The sequence below is a fragment of the Apium graveolens genome, chromosome 3, assembly GCF_009905375.1.
Source record: "Apium graveolens cultivar Ventura chromosome 3, ASM990537v1, whole genome shotgun sequence".
Classification (NCBI taxonomy): domain Eukaryota; kingdom Viridiplantae; phylum Streptophyta; class Magnoliopsida; order Apiales; family Apiaceae; genus Apium; species Apium graveolens.
In genome coordinates, this window is record NC_133649.1 from 102,756,218 (window position 1) to 102,781,303 (window position 25,086).

At 32.5% G+C, this 25,086-nt stretch overlaps 1 long non-coding RNA gene across 2 annotated transcripts; it reads left to right on the forward strand.

Annotated features, from left to right (window-relative positions):
* Positions 1-986: 986 nt before the first annotated feature.
* Positions 987-3,509, forward strand: LOC141710839 (uncharacterized). Of its 2 annotated transcripts, none has more exons than XR_012571089.1 (5): positions 987-1,286; positions 1,919-1,951; positions 2,037-2,418; positions 2,653-2,754; positions 3,276-3,509. It is a non-coding gene; the product is annotated as an uncharacterized LOC141710839 (long non-coding RNA). The 2 variants fall into 2 exon arrangements; XR_012571088.1 differs by having other exon boundaries at positions 988-1,286; positions 2,037-2,440.
* Positions 3,510-25,086: the final 21,577 nt, after the last annotated feature.

Consider the following 25,086-nt stretch of genomic DNA (forward strand, 5'->3'; position numbering starts at 1 on the left):
GGAGGTAACCATCTTTTACTTAAAAAAATTTCAAAGTACAAAACAAAACTAAAAACCAATCATTAATCTAGATATGGATTCATACCCGGATTTAAAGCAAACAGTAAAAGCTAACTTCAGCCCAGCTATGCATTCAAACCCGGGTTGGAAGCAACTATCTTTTACTTAGAATAATTTTTAAGTACAAGACAAACCTACACTACGTCATAGATTACCTATTTGCACGTTTTTTCATGGTGTTGCCTTACAAAACGTTGTAATAGTTATAAAATTATGGCCCTATCACAATACCCAGATTTTGGTGTTGCGATAGGCATAATAACATGTTGCAATAGCTCAATAATTCTTTGGTGTTGACATAGATGTCTTCTCTATTGCATCACATAGACCGTGTTGCCATAAGTGGTTGAATATTTTTTTTATTTGAATTTAAAATTAAATTTATCTTTACAATAGTATATTGGAATAAAATAGTTTGTAGAGTTTCTTGGAAAGTGAAAGCCCAAAATATAAACAAATTATTCTTATATTTATAGAAACTGAAATATTTTATTATAATTTAAAATTAAATGAATATATTTTTATATATAATTTAATAAAATAAAAAAATTACTTGATATCACTAAAATATTTTATAAAAAATAACACCATGTATTACTATTACTTTTTCATAAATTAATTAATTTAATAAATTAATGATAATATTCATAATGTGTATGATTTAAACAACATTATAAAATTTATAAAATTAAACAATAAATTGATATGGGTTGGGTTGCTGAAAAATTGGATTGGGCAGCTAAATTTTAGACAGATAAATAGAGTGGGAAGTGAAATTTTTAGAAAAAATGAAGGGGAAAAAAATTGTGTCCCATAATTTACACAAACTCATGTTTGTTTTGTTGGTGGATTAAAGTCTAGCCTAATACACTACAAGGCCCATAATTTCCTTAACCCCTTATCCCCCGTTAGATTAAAAATAATCCAACGATTCACAGTAACCTCGCAAACATCTCACATTTTTAAGCAGCCGATCCCCCATCTCTCTCTCTCTCTCTTTCTCTCTCTCTCATTTCCTCACTTCTCCAATAATGAATTCATTGCTCAATACTTGAATTCACTGCTTAAATTTGACTCGATCAATCAATCGGCGAGGTTGAACAGAAACCCTAAGAATTGGCAATCCATAACTCAGCAGCTCGAACAAAACCCACCCACCCAACGCCTCTCGACTCACCGATTCAAACCCATCCCCAACTCGCTCTTCATTTCATCTGTTCCCTCAGGTTCTTCTCTAATTTCTACATGAATATTTACAAATTTCTAGCTTTCTTTTCTTCAATTCTTGTTGTTTAATTACACAATTGCCCCACTCTTAATTTTACCCCAATTGCTGAGTTTCATATTCTATACATACATATTTTTGGATGTATAAATTATGCTCATCATATGAATTTTAGGGTATTTGGTAATCATTGTTTTCGAAATCTTGGTTAAATTTTACTGCTTTTTTAGCTCGTGTGTACTGAATTCTTGTTTATTAGTCATTGTTCTTGATTTTAGTAAAGTTAATTTGGTTCAATTAGTGATTGGGGGTGTTTTCTATGTTTAAATAATTTACGAGTTTTGTGAAACTTTATGATGGCCGATAACCGGTTTGCTGCCAGTTATAAAACATACATATTCAGTTTTATCTAGTTTTGCGATTGAGTTTCTTGAATATGGCTATTTGAAACTTTACGGTGTGAGATTGTGAGCATTGGACGTTGTTGTTACGTGGAAGAATGTGACAGCGGTGTGAGTGGTCTAGTTAACGACTAGTTTGGCATTGTTGTTGTCAATAGAGAATTTTGTCATCCTAAACATTTTACGATTCATTTGTTTCGGAAATATAACGCCTGGTTGAATATTTTTGTAGGGGTTGCTGTGATTAGACTCAAATCTGATTCAGGTATGTCAACTCAAACCAAATTGGCCAAAGCCCAAATGTTTGTTAAATTATCTAATATTCTTTTTGTGTCATTATTAATGTGCAGTTATGGAAGAAATTCAGGGGAAATGATAAGCCTCCAGCTCATCTAGGTTCAAGCAGGGATTATAACGTAGCCACCTCTAGTATATAGGAATGAAATTACTTTCTTTCCAACTATGAATCTCAAATTTCTTCTAATGCATTTACAGAGATATAGTGTGTGTTTTTTTCTATTTTATAACTTGAGCTTCCTTCTCTATATATTATTTGAATGTTTGATCCTCTCAGGATTGTATATGTACATAACAGCAGATAGGAAATTTGTGTGAATATGTACCAGATTTCTTATCTAGAGTGATGACGAGTGTGTGCGTGTGTTTGCAGGTTTGATTTTTAGGGATTTGTGATTATTTGTGCAGAGTGAAGAAAGGAAGGAAGGAGCAGAGGTCATATATTGCACCCATTAATGTAATCCTAGATGATGCATTATTCTATAAGATTAGATGATTAGGCTAAGCACATTGTAATGTATGTGGAATGAGGAAACATGATTCTAGCTTTGTATGAATTTTTGTAGTTATGATGCATACAATGTAACTTATTCATTTCTCTTTAATTTATGCCTGTAAGCTGATTTTTGAAGGTTGGGATTCTGTTAATTGGGTTTCTTTATGGTACAGGTTATTTACAATAGACAAACTGATCAAAGTCGAGGATTTGGGTTTGTTACAATGAGTACAGTGGAAGAAGCAGAGAAGGGTGTGGAGATGTTCAACTGTTATGTAAGATTTTTATTTGTCTTCCTTTCAAATTTCTATGAAGATAATAGGTATAAAAATGAAAGTTTGTCATGAAATACACAGTATCACTATTGAATAGTCAGTATAATGTAAATTCTATAGATGCTCCAATAGCTCATACTTCAACACACGGTTTTGAAATTGTTGAGAGCTATTGTGTGTTTCCGTTAGGACTTGAAACATGTTGGCACTTTTTCATCCTTTGGTAATAGAATGCAGGCATGCGAGAGATTGAGGGTTTAAATTTTGAACTTTGTCGAAGACAATAATTTGGGGTGTGGAAGTGAGTTTAATTTTAAAAAATGGAAGAAGAATGTTGGCATAAAGAAGTTCTTTTGAATTTCTATATTGTTGTGTTGATGAGATGATAAAACTATAATGCTTATAGTTAATTTCAGTAATAATTGAAAATTCTATAGGAAGTTCTTTCCTGATAGATTGTATCATGTTAATGTTACTTTTGTAGTTTTGTATTAATATTGGGATTACTGTATGTGTAACAGTATGTAGGTGGTCAACTTCTCACTGTGAATAAAGCTGCTCCCAGAGGCTCACCACCTGCAGAGAGAGTTTTTGAGTAAAAGGATAATATTTTTCATAGATTGTAGTATATGTTACAGAACCTGTTATAGTTCTTAATGATACTGGAATCTAACTTTTATAGAACTTGATCCATCTCTCTGTAATGATTCATGAGTTTTTTTTTTATTAATTTAATTTGAGTTTTATATTTTGGATTTTAATATTTGTCAATTTATTATTATATTTAGGAAAATTTAAAGAAAACAAACAAAAAAACTATTAAATATGAATGTTAATACCTTGGTGGGGCCCATATGGGGGGCCCATTTTTGTCAATTAGTGTACCTGTTGCAACACCAAGTCTGTGTTGCTATACTATAAAAATCATGTCGCAATCGATATCTACAACAACATATTTTGCAGTGTTACCATAGATTGACACTGATGTAAAGTTAGATACCTATAGTGACGGCCTTAGACCCAACACCGAAAAAGTGTTGCAATAGACCTCTTTTTGCCTATGGCAACATTTTTAGGGGTCTATAGCAATACGGTTTTGGTGTTGCTAAAAGCCATCTTTGGCGTAGTGCTAGAAGTAAACACACTTGGATATGGATTCATACCCGGATTTAAAGCAAACATGTAAAGCTAACCTCAACCAGGCTATGAATTCATACCCGAGTTGGAAGCATACATAATCTACTTGGAATATTTTCTAAACATGGAAATTATCATGCAGAAACCATCAAATTAAAACATTAATCCAGATTAACCACCAATATGGGCAAATTCAAGGTTCTAAAACATTCAGGAATAAACAAAGTACTGGAAATAAGCAAAGTACATGGGCATGGCCCAAACAGCTTTACAAGCTGGGAGCAAGCTAAATGAAGCTAGGATTCGGGCCGTCATAAGGCTTGGGCTCCCCATCACCCGCCTCAATGGCCGCCTTTGATGTAAGAAACTCTTGAATGAAGCTTGGCCAACTCGCCCCCGGATCCGTCTTCACATGCCTTTCTGCCACAAGCCAGGCCTTACAAACATCAGGAGCCCCAGCTTGAGCAATTACCATATCATACTCTTCACTTTCCTTGAATTCGGAAATAATGGCATTCTTGCTCAGATTCTCCTTGGAAGCAAGATCAGCCTTCAGTTTCTCGACTTCCTCGGCAAGACCATCAGCCCGGGCCTTCTCCTCCTTCAGTTTCCCCTTCAACCTGGATTCAACAATCCAAAACCCCTCTCGGGCCTCATCCTTGAGGTTATGAGCCCAATCCTTCTCAGACTTCATCTTATTGTTGGCCTCCCAGACCACATTAAAAGCAATATCAGAGTAAACAACTATAGCGCTCCCAACCTGAAGGACAACGACAAAAAACTACTCCCTCAGTCCCTTCCAATTGTTTACATTTCTGAGTAAGTGTCTGACACGTATTTTAAGATGTATAAAAAGTATAGTTAGGTAACTAATTTTTACAATTTTCTTTTTCTGAATAAAAGTTGAATGTTTTAATTTTTATTCAGAAAAACAAAATTGTAAAAAAAAAATTATAGAACAATATTTTATATGCACCTTAAAATACGTGTCGGATACTCTCTAAAAAATGTAAACAATTGAAAGGGACGGAGGGAGTACTAAGTAAAGAATGCCAACCCGGGTAGGAAACTAAAGATTATTACAAACTTACCTGTCCCCAGCGCCCGGTGACCTTCTTAAAAGCAGCAGCCATCCCGGATCCCTCCATCTCATCCCAGTCATCATCAGCCGGGATATCAGACATGAAGTTAGCCAGATCCAGAAGAGTTTCGGTCCCCACCTTCACTGGCTCCCCATCCGGACCCAACCCTTTCGAGTCACAAACAACCCGGCTGGTGACAACAGTCTTGCCCCGTGGAGGCTTAGCAGGGAAGGTCTTCCTCTTCTTCCGAGGAGCAACTTCATCATCAGGGATATCATAGATAACATACTCAAAGTCCCTGGGCTCATTACCCGGATCAACAATATTCCGGGGAGCAGATGACTCGGCTCCGCCCTCAGCATCAGCAGACCCGGATCCAGGACCAAGAGCCTCCTTGGTGGTCTTGAAATCCAAGCCTAGGGTGTTGAAAGCAGCAGCATAAGCAGAGGAAGACACGATTCCGGAAAGAGTAGGATTATAATGTGGCAAACCTGAAAGAAGACGGGAAAATATACAAGTAAAAATCCAACAATATTAAGCAAGGATCTGGAACAACACAAACGGACAACAATCCGAATCAAGCAAGACAGATATTTCTAAAAAGAAAATTATACAAGTAAAAAACACACAATCTGGGAGAACATCAAAAACAACACCGGATAAAGAGAAAACTTACAACAAAGTTCAAAAGCAACTTATGGTTCATGAAGGTATCCCAGGTTGGCAGAAACCCGAGAGAATCACAGAAAGCCCTAATCCGGGTCAAAGCCTCCCCTTCCAAAATAGCAGGCTGTAATTTGGTCTGGATACCCTCCATTGTGAAATAGGGCAAGAAAGCCAGATCAACACCCTTCAGAAGAATCATTTCACCATTCCAGTACTTCAGAGAAGTCTGGTGCATTACAGGCTTAGCTCTATCTAGACCATACCCGCACTCAGAGGCCCGGAACCTAATCTCATAGAATGGTCTATGGCTAGACTTGGAGAGGTAGAAGATCGGGTAGAATAGCTTCAGGGTAAGCTGAAACCCAGATTTGTTGCAGCAGACTATGAACCAGGTCATAGATTTAATCCCATTCGGGGTAATCTGCATTGGAGAAATCTTGTACACATGTTTACAAAAATGTTTAACAAACATATGGCAGCAAGGGCTCCACCCGGATCTAAGATGCTCCAGCCATACCGGAACAAAACCATCGGTCGGACGATGATAGATCCTCTCGTAAGGTTCCGACCACCTCCACTCAACATCAGGAGTCAGCTGGAATGCAACCCGGATAGCATTATCCATCTCAGCCGGATCAGCTTCAGCAAAAAGTCCTTTAATTGGTAATGATCCCTGCTGATGGGGAACTCGGCAAAGGCTCTCTCAAGTGCATCTTGGTTGTAGACCCCGGGATGACCATTACTCTGCCTCTCATACTTGATCCTCCCATAGTATACGCTATTATCAATCTCTTTGCACTTGGTGACAAAGTGGTACTTCACATATGTCCAATATCCCTCGGGAGTAAAGGGAACAGAATGTTCTGGGAGCCTCTTATACCGGAACTTACTAATCACCTCTGCGGATGTAGAAGCCTTTTTACCCATCTCGGTCCGGATCTGAGTCCACTCGGAAGAATCAGGATCACTCTCTTAACTAGAACAACCCGTATAGCAATTAAAGGCTCTCTTAGGAAGCTACTTGATCCGGACCATATACCTATTAAAATCGAGGTTAGTTAGTTTGGGCTCCTAAAATTTTTATATTTTATTACTAACTGGTCTGGATCAGGCACGTTATGTTAGTTCTACCATAACCTACCAATCTGGACCGATAATGCAAGTCCAACCCGGCCAAACATCAACGATCCAGATTAGCTGTACTACAATCAACAAAATAAGAACCTCAAACACATAAAAACATTCAAAGATAAACCTAACCCGGATCACAGGAACAACCAAGAACCTAGATTCCCTTAACTAGAACAGACCCAAACCCGGATCTAAACAACCTACAAAGCTAAACTTTCTTAAACATACGAACATAGATCTGTAAAGAGTAACCCAGATCTGGGTATCCACCCACTGACCCGGTTATAAGAAAGACTCAAACCCACAAACAGATTGTTCAAAAAGCAAATCATAAACTTTCTACATATACATACATATATTTTAAGCAAGAACACATGTGCAAACCCAAAAAATTCAGAGCATAAACAAGCCAAAAATACAAAACAACAACAGATCTAAACACTAAACCCAATACAAACGAATAACCTACAACTTCCACCAGAAACAACAATTGAAAATATACAAAACACAAACCCATTAACCATAAAGTGGAGGCATGCAAAAACTCGAAGAACAAAAGGAGAAATCGAAAAGGAAACAAGAAAAATAAAAAAGACGTGAAAAATTATAAGTTTTTTGAGCAAAGGAACGATCGAAGGAGAAGCAACAGAGGATGAGCGAAACCAAGCCTTCAAAATCTCAAGAAATTTGAGAAAAGAGAGAGAGAGAGGAATGACTGTTCAATTATTGGGGGGGATAAAAAAAGGAGGCATGGGTTTTTATAGGGAAAAGGGGTGAGTAAACCACCCGTCCACGTGGCTGGCCATTATTCGTCAACCTTTCAGTTACAGCTACACACACAAATATATGTATACACATAAAAGCGAATTTACAGCCCACAATGATTATGGGCTGAATTTTAAGGGACAATAACTGCTAACAATTCAAAATCATGGGGAGAGAAACTGAAAAAATGTTACAAATTCCCCCATTTTTCAGCATCCAAAGCCTCCTACCCGGCTTAAAAACCCCTACCCAGATCCATGACAATTCGGCTCGGTATTCTCAAGAAGCAGAATTTTTTCTAAGGAAACCACTTTCTCCCACCTCAACCCTGATTGGTCTCTACAACACCAAACCCGGATTGGGGGGCAAGAAAGAAGCAGAATTTTTTCTAAGGCAACCACTTTCTCCCACGTCAATCCGTATTGGTATCTTCAACACCCTGCCCGGATTGGGGGCAAGAAAGAAGCAGAATTTTTCCTAAGGCAACAACATCTACATAACCCTTCTCTACTCCCTCATTCAGAAAATCTACATAAGGGAGTGGAGGTCAAATGATAGGGTATAAGCAACCCGGCTAGAGCCCAGCCCAGATCTAGGATGAGACAGGCTCAATTGAAGGACCAAGACCCCCCCACCCGAATCAGTCAAGTGGAGAGGCCCAGACTCAGGGTCAACCCAGGACCAGGATCATCTCCCAGCTAGGATCCAACCCAGGACCAGAATCCAACCCATGACCAGGATCACCTCCCATTCAGGATCCAACCCAGCTATAGCAGACCCGAGGGGGGTCCCCCAAAGCACGGGCACACCCCACAACCTGCCAAGGAAGGGCACGTGGGCACGTGACGGTGACAGCTATCAGCAACTAACATCTGAGACAAGTGTGACGTGTGTCAGCATACCTTTGGTGCGTCCTAAAGCTGGTCCTTACCTAGACACATGTATGCGATCCGTGATTTAAAGGTACCAACCCCTAAACCCTACATTTGGTCTATAAATACCTTAAAGAGAAAGGGTTTAGGGGTTAGACACATTTTTCACACACACTCTCTTACACATAAGTATACACACACAGTCACCCTCATTTTCTATCTATCTTCATCTCCCCCAAACAAGAGCTTACTCTCACACCGGAGGCGCCGCGGGGATCAAACCCCCATCCGGTGTTGTTTTGCAGATGCTCCACGACAGCTACACCTCATCCACCGCAAGAAGATCCAGGCACAGCGTCGGAAGGAGCCGCTCCGCTCACCGGAGTTATCAGATTCTCTATAACAACGTAATTGTAAAAATATTTATGCTGAATATTTAATTTTATTTCTTTGATTTCACCCAATTTCGGTTTCATATTGTGCATTTAATAAATTTATAATTACCGAATAAATATTAGGATCTAATAAGTTATTTAATAAATTTTTAATTTAATATTATAGTCTTAAATCGTATCATAAATTTTTAAAAAGCATATATCTTGGTCAACCAAGAATAAGATATTATTGCAAACTGCAAAGGTTGTCACATAAACTCACCTCCCCGGCTTCTTCAATATATTATATATTTAACATGACTATCAATATATCATCCCCAAAAGTACTCACTTGGATTACTTCTCCTCATCAGTTGCTTATACTGTACATTGTTTACCCGTTAATTCTTTTTTAATGAAAACAACCTTCTTCGGTCTCTACGACATTAGTATTTAGTAGCACTACTTTTGCCAGTCGCAACCGTAACATTTATAATATATATACATCAGAAGCTAATAAAAAATATTCGTGCTAATCTTAATTGTTAGTTTAAAATACTTCGAACTCTGGACATTTTAAGAAGTGGCGGTGATATCAATTATCAAAAAATCACCAATAATTTATTCACTGCTTTAATTTTTATATGCTCGAGTGTTACAAACGTCTCGCTGTTTAATTAGTCGGGCTGTGTTTCATCAAATTATTCTCTACAAAAATTTGTTTATTCCGTTATTGTTGGAGGTAGCTTAATATATACAATGGGATTCTCGGCATAATTAAGTTGTAAAATTGTTCAATTAGACATTTGCTCCCATTTGATACATTAGGTCGGCCGCAAGTTGGATACGCAACATCGAATCATAAGTTGAGTACTAAATTAATTATGTGGTACTTAGTTGCTTCAAAAAAATATTAGGTTGTACTTGGTAAAGGTCAATAACTGTGAAATTGCATCATACAGTATATGTAAATGTAGACATATAAATTTACAGATTACAAATTTGAATCACATAAACCGGCCTGCATGTTTTTGCAAACAAAAATATGACTCCTATTTGCATGTCACTCAATTAAACTAATCTTCACTTATTGCCTAGTGGATGCGGACCACTTTTATTTTTATTTATTTTTAATTGCAAGTTTGAGCTGACTATGCAAATATTTTATTTTTCTTTTTTTATCGTAGCGAACCCGCAGCTGCTATCCTTCAGGTGCGCACCGGCAAGTTCCCACGAGCTCTCGCAATAGCCTGCAAACCCCTGTGATTCGAACATGAGACCGACCTAGAGGATAATTTATTTATTTTTATCCTAGGTAACCACAGCCGCTACCATTCGGATGTGCATTGGGTAAACCCTACGGGTTCACGCAATATCACTTAAGCGACAGACTCTGATTCAGGAGTTATAATAATAAATTCTCCTACCGCGGGATTCAAACATGAGCCCAAGAGGATAATTTTTCTTTTTATCATAGGTAACCCACAGCCGTTATCCTTCAAGTGTACAATAGAATATCCTGTAAATCAGAACCAAGGTAAACTGCATTTAAGCGATATGTTTTTACTCAGAAGCCATAATTATAAATTTTCCTCCCGTGAGATTCAAACACGTGATCAAGAGGATAGTTATCCCCTCTTTAACCAACCGAGTCAACCTTTACGGCCATTTTTTTTTTCTAATATCTTAGTAAACGTAATATGGTGATAGAAATTGCCCGATCTTTAAAAATCGTCAATAAATCTCGGATAAGCCATTTAAAAAATATTTAACTGATTCAATGAATTACCGAAAATTATTTAATTTTTTTACAAATATCTCATAGTGCTGTTTGATTTTTTGGTTCCGGTTGTCCACAAATCGAATGGAAGTTATTAAATTATTATAGAATTAGTTAATGCGTCTGCGTCAATTCAATTATTACCATATTCGTGGAAAAAATTGTGAGATATATAAAGTTAGTATTCTACTTTTAAGTGAGTCAATATTTCCTACCAGTTTTTGTTATTTTAGGAGTACCATGCGCGATAAACTATTAATTTATAATGTGATAGCTCTATATACCTTTTTGTGTTAGCTATATAATCTAAACCATTTCAAGTTTTTATTGACTTACGGCCTCATATTACTCTAAACTTCTTTTTTTGTCAGACATTATTACTCTAAACTAATTAACAAAATTAGTGTAATATTGATAATGACTTGCTGAAAATATTTTTTCATAATGGTCTATGTGACATTCATGCTTTATGATTTTTTTTATTATACATTTTATATAATTAAATTGTCTATGTGTTGACTATAAAAAATGGATATAATTAGTTCCCCGCAGCCGAAATTGAGTTTACCTAATTTCTAGAATCAAAATATGTCAGCAACCATATTTCAGGTTAATATGTTCCAAAAAATGAAATTATATAGCCCAAAATACCCCTCACATATCTAAAAAGTAAATTATAAAGGCTCAAAATACCTATGGCATATCTAACAAATTAGATTATAAAATATGAAATACTATTACCTAAATTTACCATTTATCTCAATATTTTTTATGAAAAATTAAAGTAGGAATCGAATTCACCGAAAATAGACAGAAAAGATGTATTAAATTAAAAAATTATTTATTATTTTTGTATTAATAATTCAAAAAAAATAATGTTCCATTTGTCTTAACAAAAATCAACTAATATAATAATTATTAAATTAAATATAGATGCCTTCAGGATTTGATTAATTTAGTTTCTAAGGGCCGTTTGAAAACATTGAATTTATTTTAAAACTAGAATTTGCACTTCAAATCTCACATTTTCCAACATATAAATTTTAAATTCAGAAAATTGTATTTATAATTTCTTAAATATTTATTATTATTAGATTAAACAATTTTTGCGCAAAAACAATGAAATTAGAATTTAGAAAGTTCATGAACTTTTCAAGAAAAAATTTGTGAGCAAAGTTTTTGGGATTTCTTGTAAGAGTTTTTTCAAAACAAATTTGGTGTACAAATTCTCAAAAAAAAATACTTAGAAAAGAATTTTGATTAAAAGTTCTCAAAAAGAATACTATTGGGAAAAAATAATTAGAAAAATTTTCTTGGAAAAAAGTTACCTCAAGGAAAAAAACCCGAAAAGAATTTTGTCCAAATAAATTATTAAGAAAATAATTTCTTGAAAAAAAGTTTGCACGAAAAAAATTTCTCAGAAAATTTTATCTAGAAAAAAACTTGAAAATATTATCTTGGAAGATAAATGTCCTGTAAATAAATTTCTTGAAAAACAATCAGACGAAAATTTATTTTAAACAAAAAGTTCATGAGAAAAAGATGTTAATATGTTGTTATTTGAAATTCTAACATGCAAGTTTGTTACTCAAGTATCTTTGATTTGAACAAATTCCACATTTACATTTTTACTAAATGACCTAGTTTGATTACATTTGTGATTTGAAATGAAACCTTTTTTTGCTAAGCTATGAAATGAAACTTTATTGTTAAACAAGAAAATCTCAAGCTTCATTTTTTTAACTACTGAAAAATACAAAAAAATATTTAATTTTGTTCTGCAAAATAATCGTAAATCACATAATTATTGAATATAAAATATAATAACTACTAAATAAAATTTGAAATATAAATTATAATATAATACAATTAAAACCCAAACACAAACATTAAAATTGTCATCGAAGCTTAATGTTTTCAATAGAAATATATTGAATAAGTTAACACAAATATAGTGTTATACCATAAAATCGTCACGGCTATTTTATCGGATCTTTAAAGAAATGGGTCGGATCACCGCCAAGGAAGAAGACGGACGAGTTCCAGAGAACGTGTCTCTGGGGCCTAGGGCGCTTCCTATACGGTTCACCCTATATGTAAGGTTGTAAAAATAATTCGGGTAGAACCGGACACCCTTGTACTCAAGTATCATATAGTTTTACTTTTAGTGTGTCCATATTTGGGTCCGCGATCATATTATTCGGATACAAACTGATCTCGGGTATATGAGGACCCGATCCAAACCGAATATGAGCGGGTATCGTATTTTTATTTTCTAACCGGGTAGTTTATGATCCACCTGATACGAGTCAAATATGATCCACTAACATTAAGTATCATTTTTATTTAAATTATTCATGTAATTATTGGTATAAAATTAATATAATACTATAAAAATAATAAGCATAAAAGTCATACTTTATAGGAAATTAAAACTTATATAAGATATAAAGAATTCTAAAATGCTTATTTACTTACATTATATATAATGGGTTGAAAATATATTCTACATATGAGGTCGAATAGAATATGAGCCATGAATCATATTTAGATATTCGGGTAGGATCATTTTATAGAAGATAATATGAGACCTAATTTGAGCGGGTATATGAGTGCTCACATCTGAGATCATATTTTAATAGAGCTTAATTTTTCCGCCAGATTTGGATCGTTTATAAAACGGATATGAGACATGCATCATATTTTTGAGTCAGATATAAGTTGGGATACCGGTTAGTCCGAAGCAATTTACATCTCTACCTATATGGGGGTCGCTTACGATGATTATTGAAGACGAGAAGTTATAACGACGATCAGTGAAGTTGTATATGAAGGTTTACGATGACCATCACGACGGGAGATTACAACGACCATAGTGAAGGAAGTGCGCGACGAACGCTACGACGACGACGACGAAGATCAAGCATTGATGATGAGTCTATAAATGATGATTTTAAGCCAAGGGAGAAAGAGTGAAATGATCAATAAACAAATAACGATCTAAGCTACGCGGAGATGTCCCCCGAACCCTCCTATGGGGCGCTCCGTGCTATATGACCGCACTAGGTGGCCGCTCCACAACGCAAGTGAGACGATAATGAAGAATTAGCGAGGAGGTTGCTTCCACAACTAAACTGGGATATAAACAAAGTATAAGAATCACACAAGAAAAGAAAAGGAGCCCCGGGGAAGCTCTCAAAGTTTAGGGTGTGTCCTAGGCATGAGAGAGGACTCCGGAGGACTCCAAACCCTTCCTAGGGCGCGCCCGGAGAAGGAAAAGTGCCTTCTGGGAGCCCAACATCCCGGAAAAACATAACGAATGCGTCGTTCTGTAGTCTTGCGGGTTATCCTCATATGGGAACGGTCATAAACATCTAATTTGTATTTTGGGAGCCTTGTCTCCGTATTCGGCGGGTTATCCTTGACGGGAAACTATGGGGTTATCTCGCACTTTGCACTTCTACGCTTGAGATCACTTGTCTTGTAGTTTGGTGGGTTATCCTCATCGAGTGGTAAGGATACGCTTTGGCATTTACGGTAAGTCATGGTTATACATGCGGTTATGATCGACGGAAGTAGCGGTAGTGGATGGGGATATCCACCGACTGGGGATTTTCTTTGTCTGCGAAGTCCCGAAGTCGTAACCGAGCCTTGGGCCTTTGTGACTAGGCCACATCGTTGGGAACTTCTAAAGCAAATCAATGTTCAAGTTATAATAAGAAGTTGGTTCGACAACTCCTATTGGGCCACGGAATGAGAAATCAAATCCATCTAGGTTTCTTATTCTCCAAAAATTACGTAGGGCTTGATCCTCTATAAAAGAAGATACGTAGGCACATTGTGGGGGATTGGAAGCGAGATCTCTATACGCCACCACCAAACACCCTTGCGATTTCAGCCCTCGATTCATGAGAATCACCACACTCCGACGACTTTTACGGTGAATGATCACTGCTGCAGATCTTGATTCTGGCCGCGAACCTTAAATCTTTGTCAACCAAATTCCTCCGTTAACACATAGCCTTTGCTAATAATGGTATAAGCTATCAAGTTCTTTATAATATAATAATAAATGTAACGATAATAAGTACATATTTAAGTAAAGGCTTAGTCCATGTTTTGGATTCACTCGGAGGAGCTTGGATTTACTCGGAGTTTTGGCAATCACCGTAAAAGGTGTGATGTACATGCACTCATTTCAAGGAGTGCAACACTTTTCAGTTTAAACATGTTTCTTCCCTTTTGATTGCGGATATAATAACAACCGATACTATACTTCCACCAATTTTGTTTATGCACAAAAGAGTTCATCCTTGAAAAGTAGGTATATTAGGCATATAATTGGACGACGGAAAGATTCCAGAGTTTAGAGGAAAGATGTAAATTGATCGCCCTAAATAGAAAACTATATCTTCTGAGTAAATTCCTCGAGCAAGATGTTTACCTAATTTCGGTTGATCGTAAAAGATTATCGATTTTGAAGCACTTTAATTTTCGATTAGTGAACTCTTTTTCGCGATTAAGGTCTCAAAAGTATCCTTATGGGGTCATTTCTGAAACCTTAAAACCCAAAACATGTGTAACACCCCCTTCTTATAAAAATAGAAGGAGATATTACTTATAATTTATAAACATTCAAATAGAGCGCTAATATATTTCTAAATAATAATTAAATAGTCTAAAAATCCCCAAACCGATTAAACCAATAATATTAATGCCAGAATCTTGAAAAAAAATAATCACGTCTAGATAAAGATAAAGTCCAAAATCTTAATCAACGAAATAGGGTAGCTCTCCAACACACAGTCATCCGCCCAAACACCTGCCAGAAAAAGAATACGGCATGAGTCAAACGCCTAGTACGTATTTGGAATACTGTTTATAAAACTAGAAAATCAGAAATGAATATTTCATATTTTTTTAATAAAATAATAATTTTAAAATGAGCATGGCTAAAACAACAAGGAGTTAGGATTTTTCATACCGAGATCAGAACAGATACAAATACACATATCATAATGTACCTAACGAGTGCAACATAACAGATTACATGCAAGGCATATACAACATCACCGTAAATTAAATCATAAATCAAATTATGGGTGCACTCACGTATCCTGAACAAATATCAAATGGCCAAAACTCTTCCCAAGAGCTAAGAGAAATATACGTCGTGACCAATCACACTGTCACAGAAGTGTCATGTCACTGGTGCCGCAATGACATGCCTATCGTATCCCTACAGCTGGTTAACTCAGTATACCCTATATCACTCTAAGGGTTCAAATAAAATAGTTTCACAAAATTTAAAATCACTTGATGCAGATATGTCAAATATTCTAAACATATTTGTAACATGAATAAATTCTAAAATCACTTAAACAAATATTCAAATATTTTGAAACGAAAATGAGACAAGTATTTAAATATTTCACAACAAAATTAAACGAATACTTTAATATTTTGAAACAGAACCGAGACAGATAATTTTGACAAAGAACAGGAGATATATTCACATATTTTATAAAGATTATTTGATATTTGTATTTTTTAAAACCACAGATGAAATAGATTTTAAGATATTTCAAAACATATTTTTAAAATAATTTTAAGGAGTCAAAGTATTTGAGACGAATAATAATGGAGCGAATAGAATAAAGAACTTGACGAATAAAACATATTTATTGTAATAAAGTTAATGCTGAATAAATAATGATAGAATCTGTATCTCAAAAATCACAAACTATAATGTTAATAAAATCTGTAAACGATCCTTTAACTTCTCGAGCCCCGATCTAAACAACAAAATATAGTTTATTACTAGCACCATCTTCTTTGTACTATTCGATTTAATAACCACATTTATTCATTGCGAGTCTTGGCTTTATATTAATTATTTATATAAATATAAATAGCTAAAGTAGTAACACTAGACACTAGGAGACCCCGGACTTGGTTCTCTGTATTGCATGCACCAAAAAAATGAGAATATTAAAATAAATAATAATGTAATAAATTTGTAAAATATGATAGTTTCTAATATTTTGTATTTAATATTCATATCAAACTAAATAGTAGCACATGTAAATCCATAGCCACACTTATAAACCAAATTAACATAAAAATAAGTTAATCCCATTACTTTATAAATAAGGCACCATAATGTACTTGATAAATTAATATTTTATATATAATCATTTTATATTAAAACATAACTTCATTCATAAACAATCAACATAATTAATTTACTAGTTTTACGAAACCAAACAAATAAAAGTGTAAATATTAAAAATATAATATACCAGGTGCGCACAACATAATGATAGTAGATTTTAAAACTTGGTTTAACCTTTCGTGTTACAAACTCATGAATTTAGCTAGTGTAAAAAAAGAGATACACACAAATATTGTGTCACTTTAGTTTATAAAATAATAATAATAATAATATAAACTATACCGAACTAATGACATGCTATTTGACACAGGAAGATAAAATTCATAAGACATTTTATTCATGTATTAAAATAACTTATTTACCCATATTTTTAATATTTATATAAAAAATATATTTTGTGAGATTCAAACTTGAGTCTTTACATTTACTTGTACATATTGATAGCACATGTGCTCTTAATAATTCACATAATATATGATTGTCGTAAATAGTGTGAACATTTAATTTAACTTCAAACGAAGTTAATGGAACATATTCGTAGAGTTAATTTTAAATACTTGTACTTAAAATATAAGGTTAAATATAATATAAAACTAGATCATTATCTTATTTATTAATCAAATTTTAGTTAAAAATATATCTCGTACCTTTTAATAATAAAAAGAAATTCAATTGTACACAAAATTAATTTTTTTAAAAATATCAAAAACAAATTCGCTTATAAAAATAAATTATTTACATGTGTACTACATATTTAGACCGATTATAATTATAAACAGTCAACGCATTTCGGTTTATTTCGAATTCAAACTCAGAACTTGACCCATTTTTAAAAAAAACTCGAAATATAATTACATGATCCAACAAAAAATACGTCATCACTATCTAGACTCAGTAAATTAAAATTACAATCTCGACCAGAATATCTTACTAATAAGACCAAATATTTGTAATACCTTATATTAATAAAAAAATGTGTTTGAGATGTTTAAGATCAATCCAATTGATAAAATGCAGCAAAAGTACTAACTTTACCGGTAATATATTACTCCCTCCGTCCCACTAGATTGTTTACGTTAATTTTCGGCACGCTTTTCAATGCTTGTTTAAAGTATATTTTTATAATGTTTTTTTAATATTTTTTTGAATAAAAGTTTTATGTTTAAACTTTTATTCAAAAAAAATTGAAAAAATATTATGAAACTATACTTTATAGAAGTCTCGAAATGCGTGCCGAATAGTAACGTAAACATCCTAGTGGGACGGAGGGCGTATTATTTTTTGGACTTGACCCAATTTTTTAAAAGTATTTAAAACTTTACATGAACTTTCACAAGATTTGTTAAAACTACAACCATGTTAAATTGATTTATTATTCACATTGCACTATGAAAAAATGATTCATAATATTGTTCGATGTTGGTGAATTTGTAAAGTGTTAATCCAAATTACTGTTTCATTTCATTCCTTAAAAAAATACCATACAACTATAATATAAAATTTTGATTTTTCATTGATTTATGTTAGAGTTATTTTCACTTTGCATCCCAACGGTTTAACATAAATGCGGAATTGGCACATAACTTTCAAGATATACAATCAGCACCTCTCAACTATAAGACCCCTCACAGAAGACACAATTTTTGCATATCCCCGTCATATTTGACCGTGAAGTAACAGTCAGCAGAGGGTAATAAAGTAATTCAGCATTGTAACTATTGTACATACACTCAGAAAATTAAACCAGTATCATCTCGTCACCATCATCACAATATACGATCAGTGGTATTAGATGGAGGTGGCGCAAATTTGAAAGCATCTTGATCTCCGTTCGAAACTCAAGTTCCCCTTGCCGTGATGATTGATTCAACCAAATCATCCTGCTCCAATAACGAACTTATCATCAAAGTTGATATTAGCTAGTTTAATCTCCTCCAAAGAAAATTTTCGGCTTTTAACATACGGCAATGATGAAATGTTCGTGTTAGTTGATTTTCACTTCTCCTACCGCTGTGAATACCACATCGACTTGGCGTCAACATCGTGAGATTTCTCTTTTCTCCTGCGGAATGATAGAAAACCTATAAACAACAAGAACAAAATCATCCTGCCGAGTGAACCTCCAATACAAGCTCCCACAAACAGAGAGTGAGAGACGCCATTCTTTTGGTTGCCTCCAGATTTATTAGTTTCCATTGGTGGCGATGGTACAGGTCCAGAATTGGGTGCAGCAAATATCGACCCACCATTCTAATTGCATTTTGGATATCATCATTTTCTATGATGTACAACTTTTCAGGAATGGAAACAACTTCAATGGCATTGACAAAGGTTGAAGAGTTTGGAGACAGTGTAAATGTCACCTCTAGTACACGACTCTGATGACAGTGATGACATATTCTTTGCCGAGAGTTAATGATTTGCGCTGGAAGTTGAGAAAGGCACTGAAGTTGGATAGAAGAATATGGTCTGCTGCATGGACAGAGAAGAATGATGTGTAGTGTCAAAGCCATTTGAGTAGTTTGTAGGGTAAAAGTAGAGGAGTACAAATTTATGTCTTTACTCGGTTGACCGTTAATTCACGGTCAAACATAACGGGTATATGCATAAAAGATGTCTTTTGCCAGGGGTCTCATAATTGAGGGGTGTAGATTGTATATATTTAAAGTTCAGCACCCAATTTACATTTACCTGAAACCGTTGGGATGCAAAATGAAGATAACTCTTTATGTTATTATGAAAATGTTAAGGAAGTTGACGATTCATAAAAAAACATAATAACTCGTGCGAGGCACATGTCAATTTCTTGATTTTTTGTGTACACCATACAATTATATTAGTAAAATTCTTGATCGTTTTCTTATTGATAAATATTGTATAACGTTCTAAAATATATCAAATACAAGTTGAGTACTATCAATGTGTATGATTTTCATGTAAAATATTAATAATGTTCATAACATTTCTAATATATCTCACTAATCATAATACACATTTTCTTGTTTGTGTCGTGTAATTTGTATTTACTAAATGAATACAAGTAGGGTAGTCACTGTAAAAGGAAAATATTGAAGTTAATCCATCAAATATTGTCAATATATTTATAAAAAGAAACTAAAAATTGACATATATGTATCTTGCAGAGTATAGTAAATATTTTGAGTTTTGGTCAAATAAACCCGCAGTAATGAGATATTTTATTACTAAAGTCATTATTTATTTACAATTACCTTGCTTAATTTAAAAGGATTAGTAATACATAATTAAAGTGGTCAAGACTTGTAATCGTAATATTCAACAAATTAGAATTTACACTACAATTAATATAGGTTTATTTTTTAAGAAAATTATATTTTTTTTTAATTCAACGTTTACGTTGATTTAATATCATTGCTAATGTCTTAATTCATTAACTAAAGTTGATGTCGGGCGTGTACTTACATTTTAATCCTCTCTATTATACAAAGTTAATTTTATAAGATATCAGATAAATATCAATTCATAAATTAAAATTGACATAATCTATTTAGTTTTTAACATATTAAAAAAAACTTAAATTAAATTGATCATTCTTATTTTCAGAATATAAAAGACTTTTGTTATTTTCTTCTAGTATATATATCAATAACTCTGAAATACACCATTAAACTTGAATCTTTTAATCTTGGTAAAGATAAAGTCACGTGTGTGTATGTATATAAATTATTAATTATTATATTTTCGAGTAAATTATGTTGGTCTCGTTTATTTATATGCAACATATCTTGGCCATGTATATATCTAATTGTTATTCAGTAATTACTCAAATAACATATATTTATGATTATTCAAAAATTATAATTATCAAATAAATAAATTACAATTATTTATATATCGTAGTCGTATTAGCACCGACAATCAAACAATATTTATTTTTACTCCAGAGAGCATCAGTCATGGATGTGACATAAAAATAATTTATATATCGTTAAGACTAACTACTGATATTCAGGAGTTTTTTAAAAATCTTAAGATAAATTTGTACTAATATCATCATTCAAATTATTTTGAAGTTTCTTTCATTTATGATTCTAATATTTCTTTTTATAGTAACTTGATAACATTGTATATTTTTTTTCTAAAATATCATGTAGTTTATAATTTTAGTTTTTAAATTAATAAAAACATAAAACCTGAACCATTAGATTGAATTTTAATATAAAATTAGGATTTTGGACTTCAGAACTCCACAAAAAATATGGACTTTATGTATATGATTACTTATAATAACCATATGAAATTTAGGACTTGTCTCACAAATATTTGAATATAAATATATCTTTAAATAAATAATGCAACAAATAAACTATTTTTTTATGAAGAAGAATCAAATGTCTTACCATTTTTCAAATAACATGTTAATGAAAATTATTAATTTTACTTTATAGTTGTAGTTTAGTTTTTTCTAAAGAGAATGAAAACAATAGGATTTTAGGAACACCTCATTATAAATTCACCATCATTGAATAATATTTTAAACTTAATTTCTTTAAAGTGAAACATTAAGCATTTTGGATTATAGATTATATTGCAAATTTGCTGAGATTAATTTTTTGTAAATATTTTTAAAAATTTGAGCTGCAAGCTTGATTGTGAAGCTGCAAAACGTATTTTTACAACTATTTTTTTTTTAAATGATAGTACCTTTTGTAATTTTTTTAAACTTGGATATTTAAGAAAAACCCTAGTAATTATTGATTAAATTAAGAAAGTTGATTGTTCGCAAGTGTTAACTCAGTTGGTTAAAGAGGGGATAACTATCATGTTGATCACGAGTTCGAATCTCCGGGGAGGAAAATTTATGATTATAACTCATGAGTTAGAGAATGTCGTTTAAATACGGTTTATTTTAATTCACGTGATTTGCAGACTATTGCAGTTTTATCTAGTGCACACCTGAAAAGTAACAAGTAACGAGTGCAAAAGATTTAAATTAAAAAAATTGACATAAATAAGTGACTTGAAATCGTGATATAAGTAATGCTTTGGCAAATGAATGTCGCTTTGAATCAAATAATACGATCAATTAATTAATCACAGTCAAACTAATTCCAATTGGTCGATTACTTAATATATATTTTTAATTATTGGTTTAGTGTTTCATCCAATAATTTTAGCCCGTCCTAAAATATTAAAAAAGCATAATTGTCAACTCGCGTACAAAAATCGCTGTAAAATTATGGACCAACTAGCCAAAAGAGAGGGAATATTATAAAATTAAAGGGACCTTGTCTTTGATATATTCATTGGTATATTCTCGGATAAGGACGTCATAACTTTGTCCATTGTACAGAGCATGAGATTCTTCGCCTTAAAAATTAAAATCCGAAATCACTTGCACATTACTACATTAGTACATTGCATGTTCTACATAAATCTGTGTCCCTTTTAAATTCCGAAACTAAAATATGAATAAATTTGTCTTGCATGTCGAGTATGGAATACATTATATTATGCATCATATATACACGGGTTATAGAAACATACTATACACAGATTATAAAAATATACAATACATTATACAGTAGAATCTCGATAAGTGAATATTTTTGGGACCAAAAATATTTTTTTATTTAAAAAATTATTTATTTATCGACTAATAAATGTTTTATTTATTTATTGATAAATAAATAATTATTTATTTAAATATATTTTTTTCAATTTTTTTATAATTTCTATACTACATTTTATGTTGAAATCCCTAAAATTTATTATGCATAGAATATGTACAATCACCTGTATTCATTCACCGGGTGTACAAGAAATTCAATCTGTGTAGAATATTAAAAGTTAAAATATTTACAAAGTCATTCACGATCGCATAATAATGATCAATCAAATGAAAAAATATTTATTGAATTAAATATATTCATATATTTATATAATACATTATTTGAATTATTATAAATATTAATTTCTATTTAAATAAGGTCCATAGAGATTTAATTTTTTTAATTCATTAATGCATTAACAAAATTATTCATTAAACCCATTTGTACAAGTTGGTACCAGAAAAATTTATTACTTGTTAAGATTATTTATTTATAGAGATTCTACTATACATGAGTGACTAAAGATTGTATTAATATATGTGAATTCATTTGTTGGTTGCATTTGGTGAAAACAAACTAGTTCCAAATTTAAGTGATCAAATTTTTGTTTGTTAAAAGTTGATATTTATTTTTACGTATAAAATATATCGTTCTTTTCATTTTTTTAATATATTTTACACACACTCGTAAGTTAGGGTTCTCGATTCTTCTGACACGGGATATACTTTGGTTTAACATGATAAACAAATCCTAAATTCATAAAAACTTTAAATTTTATTTTTTTAAAAAATGAACTTAGCTAATGTACTAGTATAATTGAGTTTCAAGAAAATACGTACTTGCTTAATTGATTTACATTGAAACAAATGACACCTAAATTGCTTTAACATATATTAGTATTACTCCCACCGTCCCTAAAAATGTTTCCTTTTTGTGTTGGACACGTTTGTCAATACACACTTTTGATCGTTAATATTTTTAAATTTGTATTAGTATTAAATATAAAAATTGTTGTATTAAATTATTGATAAATACGAATCCAACAAGATCACTCATGACTATGTTTGATATTATAAATTAGATGTAAATTAGTAGTTAATCGCTTACCTGAATAGTACCGAAAGTCAAAAGAGATTACGTATATCGGGACGGAGGGAGTACTGAATTAGACTAATTACAAAGCACGATGGATGAGTTATAAGCAGGGCACTGTTTATGAACAACCGGCAGTAGATATCACCAATATATAGAGTGAATAAATCCAAATCAAGAGTACTAAACTACGCTGTACTAGTCTAGTTGTTCTTCTTGTACCCGTGCATGACGCGTCATCTACCAAGCTAATTATTGAGGCAAAAAATGTACTCTCTCTGTCCCATCCATTTTTTTACAGTTACTATTTTGGACCGTACCATCCATTTCTTTACATTCCAAAAATAGTAAGCTTTTAATAATATAAAACACTATTACATCCACTAACTTCCTCCACTCTCTCAAATCTATTATTAAATAGTAATAGGTCCCACTACTTTAACCACTTTTCATCATTTTTCATTACTTTACCTATTTTTATATATATATATATTGGTCTCCGTGCCCACCAGAGATGTAAACATCCTGGTAGGACGGAGGGAGTACTAATCTGGAATTAAAATCTTAAAATATACATATGTTTACTTTGGATCCCTGTGATTAGAATATTTATATAGATCGTACTTGGGTTACAGATCCGTCTTCTTCGTTGTTGAATAACTTCGCGCGCAGTTTTAATCTCTCTATTTTTTTTCTTAAAATTTAGTCACTAACCTTTCTTTTGCAACCAAAAATTTGGGTTCGGTGATTTCAGATAGCATCAAAATATATTGTTAGTATATATTTGATATTTTAAGTGCTTACATTTTTACGTCTAATAAATTTTGGGTGTTATTTTCAATAAACTTGCTATTATACATTAAACTCACTAATATATATTGACTTAAGTATAATATTTCACTTAATCTAAATTAATATAATAACATTTAATTTATTTGATGCTAAAATCTGGCATATTAATAATTATTAATTCATTGATATTTAATAAAAATTTCTCATCCAAAAGTATTAAGAAGATTTATAAAAAATATTCATATTTTCAAACTTATTTTAAAAAATACGGATGTTGTATTTCATATTACATATACGGTTACACTGTATTTTTAAATATATTTTCTGCAATTTAGATATTTTTGAAAAAATGTCCAATATTAATTACCAAATTATACTATATATGCAATTAAGGTCTACGCATCACAAATTTTATTTGAGTTCTCAGTATATATATAAAAATATCTTTTGAGTGATTAACAAGTGAAAACTCTATTATTCTTTCACTCTCTAGCCTTCTCAAATTTTTTCTAAGGGCTTTCAATTTTTATCGGTAGAAAGGTTCACTCCTTTATTTTTTGTTTAATTATTATTGATTAAATTTTTATTTTTCTTCAATAATCTCTCAATTTATTTTGAATTTTTTAGCGTCTCCTTAATTATGATTGATTGTAGAAGTTTAATTTATTTTGGTGTGTTTTTCGTATTCTTCATGTTCAGGATTGTAAATCTGCAGGATTTTCTTGATTTTGATTAATATTAAAATTTTCATGGGATTGCCTCTATTATCCAGTGTTCCGGAAATTGCTACGCGTGTCAGGGCGGTGAGGGTACCTTCGAGAGATTAATCGGCAAGTCGGATATTAATCGGATTGATAAATCGGAATATTAATCGG